Raw genomic sequence first — 16126 nt, 5'->3', positions numbered from 1 at the left:
CAAACACCAACCGCACCACACAGATGAAATCGACTACGAATACCACGAAACCACAAACTGTGTCTGTTGACCAGCCCACTATCCATCGTCCTCAATCTCTTCCTCGACAAGTCCAAGTTGAGGGGCCAATGCACAAAAAACCAAAACACGTTGCTCATCAAATGCTTCCGCCTTCACATCCCAAACCTACCACCAGCTTCGACATTACAGATGGAGAATCCGACTGTTCACAATCCTCACTCCGTAGCCGTCTTCGTGAGCGACCACCGAATAAAAAAACTAAACCTAACGATGGCGACGGATCGCAATCCGAAGGTCATGCTCTATAGTGGATTTTGTCAGCTGTAATTTGGCCACCGTTAACGTTAACACGATCACAAACCCGACTAAAATCAACGCACTTCACACCTTCATCCGCTCGAATCATCTGGATATCGTTTTTCTCCAAGAGGTGGAGAACGAACGAATCTCCATACCCGGATTCAACGTAATCGCTAATGTAGACCATCACAGGAGAGGCACAGCTATTGCTCTTAAAGACCACCTCCACTTCTCTCATGTAGAGAAAAGCTTGGACGGCAGGTTAATTGCTCTTCGTATTGGTACCACAACTTTCTGCAATATATACGCACCCTCCGGAACAAATATGAGAGCTGAACGTGAGAGATTCTACTCCAATACACTGCCCTATTATCTACGTCATCACACGCATAACGTTGTGTTGGGAGGTGATTTCAACTCTGTTATCAGACAGAGTGACTCTACCGGAATCAACAATATGTCACCTGCTCTGAAATCGCTGATCCAGCAAACCCAAATGGTAGATGTGTGGGCAACACTAAGACCTCGAGATGACGGATTAACTTACATCGCACACAACTCACCATCTCGACTTGACCGATTCTATATTAACACCAATCTTCGTAACCACATCCGAACAGCTGATTTGCATGTCCTCTGCTTTTCAAATCACAAGGCGCTTGTTTCACGGATATGCTTACAAATGCAAAGCCGCCCAAAAGGTCGTGGCTACTGGTCCCTTCGACCCCAACTGTTAACACCTGAAAACCTCGAGGAATTTCGAACATCATGGCAGTACTGGACCCGACTTCGACGAAACTACAATAGTTGGATGCAGTGGTGGATCTGTTTTGCAAAATCGAAAATAAAGTCGTTTTACCGCTGGAAGTCAAAACTAGCGTATGACGAATTTCACCAGAAGCAACAAAACTTGCACATGCAACTTCGAAGAGCCTACGACGACTACTTGCAAGACTCGAGAATGCTTCCAACGATAAACCGAATAAAAGCTGAAATGCTCACACACCAACGTCGCTTCTCCCAAAACTTCTTTCGAGTGAACGATACCTACGTAGCTGGTGAACAAATCTCAACGTTCCATCTAGGTGAGCGAAGAAGGAAAAAAACTACGATCAATCAGCTGTTAGATAATGAAAACGAGATGATTGTAGGAACCGAAGCAATACAGACTCATCTTCTCAACCATTTCACACAACTATACGCCCGTGATCATGTAGATGTAGATGAAGCAGCTGATTTCCAGTGTGACCAAATTATTCCGGAAAATGATGAACTCAACAATTCCTGCATGGAGGAAATAACAACGACCGATATCTTAGCAGCAATCCGAACTAGTGCTTCCCGAAAATCCCCTGGACCGGACGGTATACCAAAAGAGTTCTACGCCAGAACTTTCGAGGTAATACATCGTGAAATGAATCTAGTTCTGAATGAAGCAAAAACTGGTAATATACCCAGTGAGTTTGTGGCCGGTGTTATAGTACTGGTGAAGAAAAGTGGCTCCGGAAACAATGCACGATCATATCGACCTATTTCACTCCTTAATTATGACTACAAGCTTCTATCCCGTATCATGAAGAAACGTCTTGACAGCATAATGAAAGTACACCATCTACTTAGCGATGCACAAAAATGTTCTAATTCCGACAAAAACATCTTTCAAGCAACACTAGCACTCAAAGACAGAATCGCACACATCAAATCATGCAGAGGGAGAGGTAAGCTCATTTCGTTTGACTTAGAGAATGCCTTCGATCGTGTTGACTACAGCTATCTATATCAATCCATGATATCTCTGGGTATAAACAGAGAGTTTATCAACCTGCTCTCTCGCATATCAGATCTCGCCTCGTCTCGCCTATTGGTTAATGGACACCTCTCTCCAAATTTTCCCATACAACGATCAGTTCGGCAAGGAGATCCAATTGCCATTCATCTGTTTGTGTTGTACATACAACCACTTATAAAGAAACTTCAAAGTATTTGTGGTACAGATCTCATAGTAGCCTACGCAGATGACATTAGTGTGGTGTCCACTAGTACGCACAAGATAGACAGAATGAGAGAAGTGTTTGTGAGTTTTCAAAGAATATCCGGAGCAAAACTAAATCTAGAAAAAACTAAGTGCATTGAGGTTGGTGATACTCGGCGATCATCTATGAACGTACCATGGTTGAACAACGATAACACCATCAAAATTCTGGGAATTATCTACGCAAACTCGATACGACTGATGATAAAGTTGAATTGGAATGAATTGGTTTCGAAACTCCGTCAGCTGATATGGATACACTCCATGCGACTACTCACCTTGAAACAAAAAACTGTACATCTAAACACCTATATGCTGTCCAAAATATGGTATGTCTCGTCAATTCTTCTTCCATCAAACAGACACATAGCTTACCTAACATCTGCGATGGGCAGTTATTTGAATCGAGGTGTTCCTTCTAGAGTCCCGATACAACAGCTGGCAAGAGACATAACTCAAGGAGGTCTCAAACTTCAACTGCCGGTATTTAAATGCAAAGCACTCTTCGTAAACCGACATCTTCGAGAAGCCGACTGCATGCCGTACTACCAACGTTTCGTAGACAGTCAGCCAACAGACATTCTTCCAACTGATGTACCCTGCTTGAAGACTACGATGCAAATCCGCTCACAACTCCCAACTTTAGTATTGGAGAATACCTCGTCAGCAAAAATACACAACCACTTTGTGAGTCAAACAGATAGACCTAAGGTTGAGTCACAAAATCCAACATTAAACTGGGAACGTGTATGGAAAAACGTAGCAGATCGAAAATTATCTCCTGAACAACGCCATCAGCTGTTTTTTATGGTGAACTAGCAGATTTTACCCGGCCTTGCTCGGGTTCACATAAAATATAAATCAAAATGAGTCGTTTGAATTTTCAAAACTTTGGAAGATATTCATCATTATAAGAAATTTGTTAGTCTTTCTAAAGTTTTTATTGCGGTTAATCACTGTGTTTATCGTTTTCACTGCGCTTATTTGTTTCATTTCGTCTGATTTTTTTTATCTTCAAATGGTAAAATTGTTATTTATTTTTCCCATCCCCCCTTTAAAAAAATCTCTTACTTTTCATGATGGTTCCCTGTACAATGGCATATTAAAGTTTTATTTACTGAAATATTTCTTAATAGACTTTCGAATCTTGTGGAATCATGTTAAAAACCCATTTTTCAAGTTTTCAGTTGTATGTTTGCCTTAACCGCTTTTTAATTTCACACTGTTTTATGAGTATTTGTTCTTAAATGTTGAAAGTTCCACTAATAGTTTTTGGAAGTTTTCGAAAACGAATCATCTCAACTGAAGATACTATTATAATGTTATTAAAAAGGTTGTATTTCAGTTTTATTTCAAAGTTTCTATTCTTGTTAAATTCAATGTTAAATTTTTTAGATATCATTTGTTTGAATTCGCAGTTCTAAATGGTTTCTACAATAAGTGTTTTCAAAATTGGAAAGTAGAATTGAACACATTGATAACCAAAAATAACTCAAAAATAATAAATTGGTCAATGAATTTGAAATGTATACCTACCACTAAAAATCTCAGATTTAATTATCTGATCGATTTTCTAATTCCCCGTTTAAATTCCCCAACGGCTATCAAAGCGTTGAAATCGAAGCCTTCAACTTTTAACTATAACTCTTATTATTTATTCTGTCTCCCTGAGGAATTCTAAAAATATAAAAATAGTTTGTTCTTAAAAGCTAGAATTTATGAAAATCTTTTCAATAGTTTTTCAACACTCAGTCCAAATTGTTATTCAGCTGAAGAAGTCAGTTCACTGTTCACTATTCAGTTCACTGTATATTCTTGTAGACTCTCGAAGTCCCCCAGTACTTTGAAAACCACTTCAAGTCCTAGTCAATAAGTAAGTAATTAACAGGCTAGTTGTATCAATCCATAATGTAAGCTCATTATTGCATCCAAAAATCTCGTACCAATACCACATGCTTTCAGCAGTAGCATGTATAGACACTATAATTTCATATAGTCTGGCAAAGAGAATGACGGGAGCCAATCGAACTGTCATTCGCGCGGAGTCAATCGAGCATTCTATGATAATGTTCAAGCTCTTCATAACTCTTTCCAGTTGCAAAATATAAAATAGTTTTTTAGATTCGTAAAATAAACGTTTTTCTTGTCAATTGGCCTCGAATTGGTTTTTGAAAAATATGATATAATCTATAGGTGAATAAATAGCGAAAATTATACGAAAAACCTTAAGTTATTGTTACTTAAAAGCCAAAAAAGCTTTGTGAATCACAATACTTCCACCATGATTTTCCAATATTTAGAAAGTTTGCTCGATTGGCTCCCGCAAATGACAGTTCGATTGGCTCCCGTCATTCTCTTTGCCAGACTATATGAAATTATAGTGTCTATAGTAGCATGTACAAAAAACACCCGCCAAAATTTTAGCTTTCAAATTTTTAATGCTGAGCAAGCTTTGATTTGCTTTCCAGTACACGTGAACTCCTGGACGGTCGTTTCTAATGCCCGGCCCATGGTGATGGTGAAAATAACCCCGCCAAAGGAAAAAAAGCGGTTGCCAAAACGGGTGCCATGACTTTTGATTCGTGTGAATAAAAACGAAAGTCGTAAGGGAGGGTCCCTTTTCTTAGGTGGGAGGGGCTCATAACTATTACTAAAACCTTACCCTGGTTCAACTACATCTCTGTACCAAATTTCAGGCTGATCGGTTCGGCGGTGTGGATTTGTATAAGGTGCATACAAACAAACAAACATATATAGTCCAACTCATCTTTATATATTAGATGAGAAACAACCACACCGAAAACTTCTTTTCCATATTCGCAAAGCAGACACAGAGAACTGTCAGCACTGTAACGCACCGGTAGAGACGCTGAAGCATCGATACAGCACGTGCCCACGTTTAGCAGCGGGATGGCAACTACTTCAACGAAGATTAGGAACGACACTGAATAATCGAACTTTAACATTTGAAGAACTGCTAAGACCAGAGTTGAAAAACATTAGTCAAAGAACACGAGTGTACATCCTTAAAAGTTTTGTTAATTATATTAGGTTTATTAATGCGAGTGATTCAAATCTTGATGTAAGTGCTTTAAATTTTTATCTAGAAACAGATGATACACCATAATGTAAATTGTTGATCAGAAACTTTTGACTAATAAATAAGTTAAAAAAAAACACACGAAACAATGTTGTTATTCACATATTATAGCTGTTCTCTATGGTTAAATAAGCGTTTTCCTTCAGGTGGCCATTATGCCCTACGGCTGGAATAGAAACAGTGGTGTAAAAAAATACAACGCCCAAAGATCTTGAAAACATATTAGCATGGTAAAATTTTCAAAATGTGCTATAAGTGTCAAAATTTCTACCACTTTCCCCCAACACCAGTAAATTTGCTCTAAATGAATACAGTCAATCGCGAAACTGAGCGTACATTCATATTGGAATGAAAGTTTTCCTTCAGCATAGCATATAAAAATTTTCATTCTATGTTTTATTACTGTCGGTGTATATATTAGATAAACATTTCCTTCGTTGTTAATCAGTTAATTATGTGAATAGAAAACTTACAAAATGTATTCATTTGTGCATCGCAAAATTGGGTGTACACTTTTCTATTTCAAAATTTTTCGATTGTTGATGTTTTGTCACAGCAATTTAAAGGGTGATACGGTCAAAATTTGGTCAAGGGAAAAAGCGTGTAAATTGGAGAAATAGTTTATTGAAAAAATCAAATTAAATTTCTTTTTTCAAGTTTAATTAGTATAAAAATCAGCTAACATTGTCTACCGTTCGGCTAGTGAACGGTAGACAATGTGCAACTCGAGACCCCATACACCCAACCTTCGGGTAGTGGTCATATCACATCTTGTCTGCAACTCCGATTCTCTACCTCCCCGTGGTGCTAGCTGGGGTGCGAGCAACCTATTCAGCTAGGCTTCCGCTTTTCCAAATCCGGATTGCTGGGCCTTACTCTTAACCCCTGCCATCAGATTTTGTACAGCCACCTTGTCCACCTTCTTCGCCGCAAAAGCCAGGTTGCCTTGAACTGCTGCTCGCCCTTAGCAGTTTTTTTTGGTCTTCTTTAGGTTCCGCTTGACAATAGCCCAGTATTTCTCAATTGGGCGGAGCTCTGGCGTGTTGGGAGGGTTCTTGTCCTTGGGAACCACCTGCACGTTGTTTTTGGCGTACCACTCCATGGCCTTTTTACCGTAATGGCAAGATGCCAAATCCGGCCAAAACAGTACGGAACAACCGTGTTTCTTCAGGAAAGGCAGCAGACGTTTTTTCAAACACTCTTTCACGTAAATTTCTTGGTTGACAGTCCCGGAAGCTATGAAAATGCTGCTTTTCAAGCCACACGTACAGATGGCTTGCCAAACCAGATATTTCTTCGCGAACTTTGACAGTTTCATGTGCTTGAAAATATCTGCTACCTTTCCCCTTCCTTTTGCCGAATAAAACTCTTGTCCCGGAAGCTGCTTGTAGTCGGCTTTGACGTAGGTTTCGTCGTCCATTACCACGCAGTCAAACTTCGTCAGCATCGTCGTGTACAGCCTCCGGGATCGCGCTTTGGCCGTCGTATTTTGTTTATCATCGCGATTTGGAGTCACTACCTTCTTGTAAGTCGATAGTCCGGTTAGTTTTTGGCTCGATGCCCGGTTGTAGACGATACACCCAGCTTATTTGCGGCATCTCGGAGAGAGAGAGGTTAGGGTTTCGCTTGAAACTACCGGCAACTCTCTTTGTCGTCTCAGCGGCTTCCAGTTTTCGATTCCCCCCCGATCCAGACTTCCTGGCTGTCGACAAACGTTCCCCAAACACTTTGATTACATTTGTTACGGTTGATTTGGCAACTTTTAGCGATTTTGCCCGCTTTGCGTGCGAGTAGCTCGGGTTTTCGCGATGCGCGAGCAAAATTTTGATACGCTGCTCTTCTTCCTCGGACGGCATTTTGACAACTGAAGAGTGAATTCCAAAATCAAAATAGGAGCAACATTCTACACACACCTTCAAAATGAGGGGTGTTCAGGTTTTTTAAATGCAAAATTGAAAGAAATACGTCAAGTTGATATTGACCAAATTTTGACCGTATCACCCTTCAATTGTTTTTTTTTGTCAGTGTGCAATCTAAAAAGTCATCAAATGCCCAAGCGAATGTTTACATTCGTTGAAATTTATATCTTTTTTTGCCACACACAAAATTGATTCGCAAAATTCGAGTTTTCATCCGATTGCCATCAAATATTCAGGGATTGAAGAATAACTATTAAACTTCATTTTACCATTTTACTCGTATTTTATTTACAGTCCACTCGCAAATGCCCGCACCTTGGCCTTAACCCCAGCCATAAGATTCTGCACTACCTGTGAATCAACCGTTTTTTGAATGTAAACCCATACTTTCTTCAGTTTCTCGACTGTCTTCACTACCTTAGGTCGTTTAAGAAGGTGCTGCTTCATAATCGCCAAGTACTTCTCGATGGGGCGGAGCTCCTTGGGGTAGTGCTCAAATCCGGCCAGAAGATTGTTGGGACGTTGTGGGCCTTCAGGAGAGGAAGCAGCCGCTTCTGGAGGCACTCTATCATGTACTTTTGTTCGTTAATCGTGTCCTGGGTCACGAAAGGTGCACTCCGCTTCCCGCACGTGCAGATGGCTTGTCAAAACCAGGAATTTATTTGCAAATTTGGACATCTTCTGAGTGTGGACATACTCTGAAATGCTGAACCTTGGCCTTATCCTTATCCTTGGCCGTGAAAAACAGGTTGCCGGAGATCTGTTTGAAGTCGGCCTTCTCATATGTTTCGTCGTCCATGATGCAGTATTCAACTTTCGTCAGCATGTTGAGGTACAACTTCCTGGCATGGGTTTTGACGGACTTGTTCTGCTTCTCGTCGCGATTAGGGGCCTTTTGTACCTTGCATGTTCGAGCATCAGCCTTCGTTTTGGCCTTCTTGACAAAACTTAGGCTTAGGTGCAGCTTCTTAGCCACATCCTGAACGAATGCGTTCAGGTTTCGGTTGAAGACTCCAATTATGCGGTTCTGATTTTTGGTTTTGTACGGAATATTTTTTCCTTCACTTCTGGGCTTCCGATCGGTGTTCAATCATTCCTCGAACCGCCTAATCACTCGCGACACCGTGGAATTCGCGATTCCCAACGTTTTAGTGGTGGAACGTTGCGTTCTCGTAATGAATGCGCAATATTTTATCACGCACAAGCTGATCTTTCGACTATATTTCCGCGAGTTTTGATCACAGGACTTTAAAATTTGCAGGATGTAAACAATGCATTGCAATACACTATGAACTAAATCCACCCAAATGATCATTAAATTCTACCCAACGGTTAGAAAGTTAGAGCAATTTCATAGTGTGGTAATTTCATCGTGGGTACCCTTTATACCATAGATATAGTGAACCTTCATATAAGAGAAGCGAAATCTGATCCCTCTTAAAATAAAATATGTGGCAACATCGCCGAAATATTGTACAAAAAAAATCCCCAGCACTGTTTTCTGGCTCAATGTTCAAGCTCTAAAGTGAACGCTCCTTCAATCCAACAAAACAACATTGAACTCGATGCCCGAAGGATCGCGATAAACGGTATGAATGACTTGAATTTCGTGAATAATCTTATTTTTATCGCCGCTGGGATATATTCTTATTTAATTTTTGGCATTTCGGCGAGTTGTGAAAATTCAAGGTAGAATATTTAGAAAGAACATGAAAGTATTATAGGTGGAAAGATCAAAGCTAGAGCGCTTTGGGTAGAAGAAATTGAATAGTTGGTGAAAATGTGAGCAGGGCTTTTGTTTTGTGAACAGCTTTTGAACTACTTGCGTGATTCTTTGCCGCGCGCCGTTTCAATGTTGATAGGAAGCGATGAAGAAACCCATCGCATTCCTACCCACATTGAAACACGGACGGGTCGAACACATGAGATTGTGCCCGACCGGGCAAAAAATCACCCAAGCAGCGCTCACATGTGCTGTTCTATTGCTAAGCCAATTCTATCGATGCGTGCTACTTCGGATGGTTGCTACTTTTTGTTTTCGCATATTATCCATCCGATGCCTTACTTTTTTGCCAAATGCATCGTGGTGAATTGTGTTGTAATTTTTGTTATCCCATTTCCCCCCCTCTTTAGCCAAGTGATTATGTTATCTTATTTTTATCGCCGCCGGGATATATTCTTATTTAATCAAAAATTAAATAATAAAAAAAAATTTGAACTATAACAACAATCACAATACCTTCCTTGGTAGAGTTTTCAATAAGAAAGGTAAAAGCTCTGCGACAAAATGCTCGGATCGATTGGAATCGATTTTGACAGTTCTTTGCTCGATTGGAATTTTGTGTTTCAGATGTCACTTCTCTTATGTACAGGTTCACTACATAGATTTATCTTGAGTACCTGAAAAATGTCAATTGCCTCATTTGGATAAATTTGTTTGATAAGAATTTACGAGTTGTGTCAAATAAAATATGAATAAAATCTGCCTCCTTTTCCCGACTCCGCCCTTAAAAAGAGGGTCTCAAATTATTCATACGCTAACATAGTTGATAAGTTTTAAGGTATACAATAGAACTTATATAAAGCCCCTTCCTTTCCTGCCCTCTCTCCACTGCAAGGCGATCCTCACAACCCTTATAACAATCGTTGAAACATATCTCGTACTCAAATACCTTTCCATGCCATACTTGATTCCATTTGCTATCTAAACATAAATTGAGAACTTAGGCGAACAAAATTGAACCGGTCAATCAAATGGAACCAAATTTGCCATCGGAGGGTATTTTGGTACGAGAAATATTTTTATGATAATTTTAGACCTCTCCCTCATTCCAATAGGGAAATAGGAGAGAAAAACGGGAGCTCCCTTACAATTTTTTGTATAATTGAAGAACAAATTGTACAAATGGAAGCAAACTTGGCATGGGATGGTATAAGGGTACGACAAATGTTTCCTTGAACCTTTGGTATCCCTCTCTCTTTGCAGTGGGAAGATTGGAAGAAGGAGGGGGTTCCTGTACAATTTTTACATTACTCATTACATTACATTACTAAGTGGACACTCGATCTCGTTTGTTGGCAATTTTTTCCAGCAGTACACAATATAAATCGGTATTATTATTTGGCAACCTCTTTTAAAAATAGCAATATATATTTTCTATATTCATAATGGTTTTTCGTAGAACGCATGTTGTTTTCACTCACAAACCTAAACTTCTGTGGATTTTTAAAGAGAAAAAAATGGATTTAAAAAAAAAACGTTTTGTCAATCATGGAGACTTAATTTCACGCTCCTCAATCTGATATTTATTTAACACGTTCAGTCACATAAAGGAACCCCACTATCGAACTCATCACACAGTGGTTCTAAAAATATGTATATAAAAAATATTTCAAAATCTGTACATTCTTTTCCAGCAGACCTTTTCAACACTTACCAATTTTCCAGTATTCTGCGGGACAGTTGTAGAACATCGCATTCTTTATGCATAACATGTATTTGCCTGCAAGAGCATCACACTCGATTGGCGTCTGGTTTCTGCGATGGTTGATGACCTCCTTATCCTTGTGACAATGAGCCACGGAAAATAACACCACATCCTGTGCACCTTTTTCCAAGGGACTGATCAGTTCCAGCACCTTTTCCTGGACCATGCTTTTTCCTTCGAAAAGTCCGTACGCCGACCCCAGACAATCCCACATGCACTGTTGATGAAGGTTTACATTGCTGGTAACGATTCTCTGAATTGAAAGGCGCAATACAAACCGTTTGAAATTTCCGGTTATCAGCAATCGACGAGTTATGTTTCGAAATGCAACTGTCTACGATGGGTTTGTGGAGCACGAAAGGTTCCGGTAAAGTGCAGCATTTTTGCACTGTTTTTCTCTGAGAATATTTTTAATATTTTGATAAATAAGACAGATTTGAAGGTTTTAAATGATTTTGTAAAAAAAAATGTTAAATACTTATTTTTATGACTGAATTACCAAGTTTTTATCGATGCACTTTACTTTATTGCCCTTGAAAACAAAATATTAGTTAAGCATAGGCAAAAACTTTTTGTAAATCACTTTAGCTCACCCTACTGCTTTCCATGAAAAATATGATAAATAGTATCAGTATAATGTTCTTCATCCTAAAAACCTGTTTGATTTACTTTACTTAATGAACAGCTGTGGGGAACAATTCCTAATAAGCTGCACAGTATTTGTATAAAATAGATTGGTATAAAAAACCTGACTTAGGTATTTACTTAACACACTTCAAATTGCTGTTCCTGTTACCATAAAATTGGTAAGCATAGGGAACACTGCCAGATGCAATCTTACTTTGATAAACTGTTTGTCCGCTGATTGTAATAATTAAACCTGTATTTCGACGGCTTTTAAAGGTCAATAACAGCAGTTTCTGTGACGAAACTGTCAGTTACGAATCTGTAACCGTTTAAAAAAAAAGAAGGTCATATCAATTTTCCTGAATGTGTAGTGCTCGCTGTTGTGTCATTCGTTAAGGTGCATTTACAGCCACATTCATGTTCACGACCGCGTTCACATGAACTGTGAACCAAGCTTAATCACTAAGATTTTCGTTTATTTATGAACAAATAGCTGAAAACGATCAGCCAAAAGGGGATACTTGATCCCTTTTCTTATTTTCGCCATATCTTTTTGAGAAAGTTTAGCAACTCGTCATCTTTTGCATTTTTTGACAGAGTGTAATTTCAAGTTTATATGCTCCAAAACTTAGAACGATTTATGAACTCATAGATGAACTAGAAGCATTTTCGTAAGACTAGAAAAATTGTGATATTTTTTAAGTTACAGGAGACTTGATCCTTTGCTAAAGGATGATCCTTAATTCAGGGTGCCCTGATCTTGGGCAAAAATCTAGTAAAATCCAAAGATAAAAGGTCTGTTGATTATTTTTTGCCATATTAGTTCTCATTCCACAGTTTGTTAGAATCAGATGAAGAGAATTCTAATAATTTGTCTACTACCTTACAGTCATTGCATACATTAAGGCGCATTTTTTCAGTTTCTGTATAAATACAGTATTTTTATTCCTTTTCAACAGATAAACATTAGTTATTGGACAGATATTAGTTATATCATGATAACCAATGATAGCGATCCAATCGGAAGAAAATATATCTTTTTGGACTCTAGGGATTAATTATACCCATAACAAACATTTTGGAAAACTTCTTCTTAAAAAAATTGAAAGTTTACTTTTGCTTTGAAAATATGGCATTATGCAGTTCATATTATACTCTAACGATTTATATATTGGAATAAATATTTATATTTAATTTTTTCAGGTGAGGAACATTTTTAAGGGATTAAAAAGATCTTCAAATCAAACTTTGTAGAAATTATGAAACATGGGGGGGGGGGTGATCGGGGTGATCCCCCCCCCCTTAGCGGCAAAAAACCGTTAAAAAATACTCGCAAACGCTGGAATTTCTATGAAAAATTAGAACATTTCCTAGTGGGTGTTCTATGGAATTTTCAAAATTTTCCACTCCGTGGGGGTGATTGTTAAATAAAAGAATTTATTAATTTCTTAAATTCTTAAAATTGGAAAAAACTCGGTCCGCCAAACTAAACCAGATAAAAATTTAGTTCAGGAATACACCTCCAAGAACAGATAAAAAAAAGGCTTCAAGCACTTGCCTATGTATTAAGATGAGATAAAACCAGTGAAAATTATATCCCGTCATAATTCGCCTATTTTTTCGGGATCAAGGACTTTTCATTGAAAAATATTATTAGCTATAAGAAATGAATCCTTTATTAATCTTTTTCATTTTAAATTATACATTATGTTTGAAAATATTGAATGCATGAAGCAAAAATACAATTTTTCACTTTTTTACTAAATCACTCGTTTCAAATTTGTAGCTATATCTTTCCATTCAGTTCCAATAAATTTTAAAATCTATGAGAGCTTGAAATTCAAGAAAAAACAAACAAAAATAAATATCCAAAAGCTGCATACCTAAGAATTTGATTTTAATGATTTTGTTTTAGAATTAAATTTATATTTAGAAATTGAAGAATCGAAACAAGAGTTTATATTTATTAGCTTTTCGAATCACGATTCAGCAATATACTTTAGGAAAATAATAAAACATTCAGTTTTTAATTCATAGCAATTGTTAACACATTCTCAAAAAAATGTTTTTTTTTCACATGTGTTCATTTTTTCATTTTTAAATTACATTTATATCGGAAGATTATTTAAAAAGTTCTTAAATTGATAATTTTTAAACTGCTCAGTAAACAAATGACGGAAATTATCTTTTTGGAAACAATTGTTCGCAGTGAATATTAAAGATTCGCAGATTGTTTTATAAAAGGATGTATAAACTGTTTAAAAGGATATCAAAATAAGTATGTAGAGAAAGTTTGTTAAACTTCTCTAATTTCATTTTTTTAATATAAAATTCTAATTAATTTAAATGAAATTGGAAGGGAAGAGAAGAAGCAGTGTGCATCATGTTCGTGAAATATTGTTTTTTTTTAAAGAAGTATATCTAATCAAATTCATCCATTACTTTGATGATTAATCACTTAGATAAACAAAATTGTTTGAATCATTACAAATTTTATGCTGATATGAAATATTTTTTAAGAACCCAATTTCAGCCTCTTTTTTTATCTAAATGTTCAACTCCACAAGGTTTACACTTTTTTAGATGGAAATAATTTAAAAGCTAAATTTGATTTATGTTGATGCCCTTAATTATTTTGAAATAGGTTAAAAATTATTTAAGAAAATTCTGCACTTTCTGACAAAACTTTTAAACATAACAATTAAAATTCGAAAAAACGGTTCATATCACATTTCTATCCGCAAGAACGAAAGTAATTTTGACTTCTGTGAAATTTTTTTTATTGAAGTTTTCTGTTTATTTACTGTTTCCAATTTTGTAAAATAACAGACTTTTAACGAATGTTTAAAGAAGTAATGACTACATAGAATTTAAGATATTTATCAAAGCAGAAACCAAATCGTTTTTCAGACTTCAGCAAAATTTTTAAGTGAAATAAATCTTTGTTTTTTAAAACTTTCTTTAGTAATGTAAGAAATTCTTGTCTTTCAGAATTATTAAACACTGTAGATTTTTTTTAGATCATTCATCATCATGAAAGTAGTATTCCTTAATTGAATAAAGTATAATAAACAAGTTCAGAATCAGTTTTTTTCATGTTAACTTGTAAGTACATCAGTTATCAATGATTGATTTCACTCAAAACTGATTCTTTTCAAAACTCCATATCACCAAAACGAGAGAAGATAAACAAAATCTAGTTGAAGATTCGAGCATCAAAATCTACTAAATCAATCATTAAAACAAAGACACCAAAATGCTATCTCTTGCATTATTTTGGTAAGACGTTTTTATTAGGAAAAATCATTTTCAATTGTTAAAAACTAATCTTTTTCATCTTCACATTTTATTCAAATTTATGAAGAGTTAATCACCGTGATTTTGTTTGTTAATTTTATTTATTTGACCTTATCGATGAAAATTAAAAGAACAAAACTAAGAACATTTCAACATTATGAACATTCTTGTCATATAGAAAGTTAGAAATGTATGGATATTGAAAATGAGAGAGTAGAATTTTTTAAGAAGCATTTTTATCACATGTCATCAATTCATTCTTCATGGATAAAAAAATAAACAAATTAATAAATAAATAAATAAATAAAAGGGATCAGTTTCGTGTTTGATCATTCAAGAACTCTTCCATTTCCCAAATTGTACTTTGTCAGTGATGATGAATTGTTGTTGTATTTTAAATACATAAAGTTATAACTGCGAACACAATCTAAAATTAACTTTTCTTGCCTTTTATAATGATTACTTTAAGAATTTGAATATGTATTAAGGATTTTATCTTTGATAACTAAATAACTAGATAACTTGATAGAATTAATTTACATTTTGAAATTAATCATCTGCTAATTTCGAATAAATTCTCTGAAGTTCAAAATTGATATATTTTCTCCATCGATAATTCACATTTCAAATTGTGATTGAATAGTATTTCAAATGGATGACATTACAGAGGAATTTTTCAACCAAAACTACAATTTTAATTGAAGAAAATAAATGTAAATTATTATGGTTGATAATTTACATTATCATCAATGATTCTGACCTGATCGGATTTTTTTTGTAAAAATTTTCTCATCAAACTTGGTGTTATATTTGATCTATTCTTCTTCTGTGCACGGATTGTTATGTCCGAAGCTTCAAATTCTGTGTTTATTCCAATTCTTGATTTGCATTCCGTTTCTGATGTTTTGAATATACTTGCTTGATTTTTTTTTTGTTCAGAACAAGAATCAACATTTCGAATGATTTGTTAATGACTAACCGAAAATAAAATTGATTTAAAATTTTGATTCTGATTTGTTGTGATTCGTATCAGCATCTTTTTTATCGAGTTTGTGTGATGATTATGGGTTTGAATATGGTTTTAGAAATCAATTTGCCTATTTATTGTCCTTTTTGGTATTGATATAATTTCTAACAAATTTTTAATTCGAAACCCCTCACCCATGTCCATTAGACTGAGTCGATTTGGGGTCATTTTGGAATTTCTCAAACCCCCGTCTTGGTCCAAAACTCATCCATGATTTTTTCCAAAATTTTTAAGTAAGGGTTACATGAGTAAATTTGAACTTTTAGGTTTGTATGGGAAAATTTAATATTTTGTACTGAAAAATCAACATAATTT

Source organism: Uranotaenia lowii, unplaced genomic scaffold (assembly GCF_029784155.1).
Source record: "Uranotaenia lowii strain MFRU-FL unplaced genomic scaffold, ASM2978415v1 HiC_scaffold_109, whole genome shotgun sequence".
NCBI classification, from domain to species: domain Eukaryota; kingdom Metazoa; phylum Arthropoda; class Insecta; order Diptera; family Culicidae; genus Uranotaenia; species Uranotaenia lowii.
The sequence above is the reverse complement of the archived record's forward strand: the minus strand, read 5'-3'. Positions refer to the sequence as shown.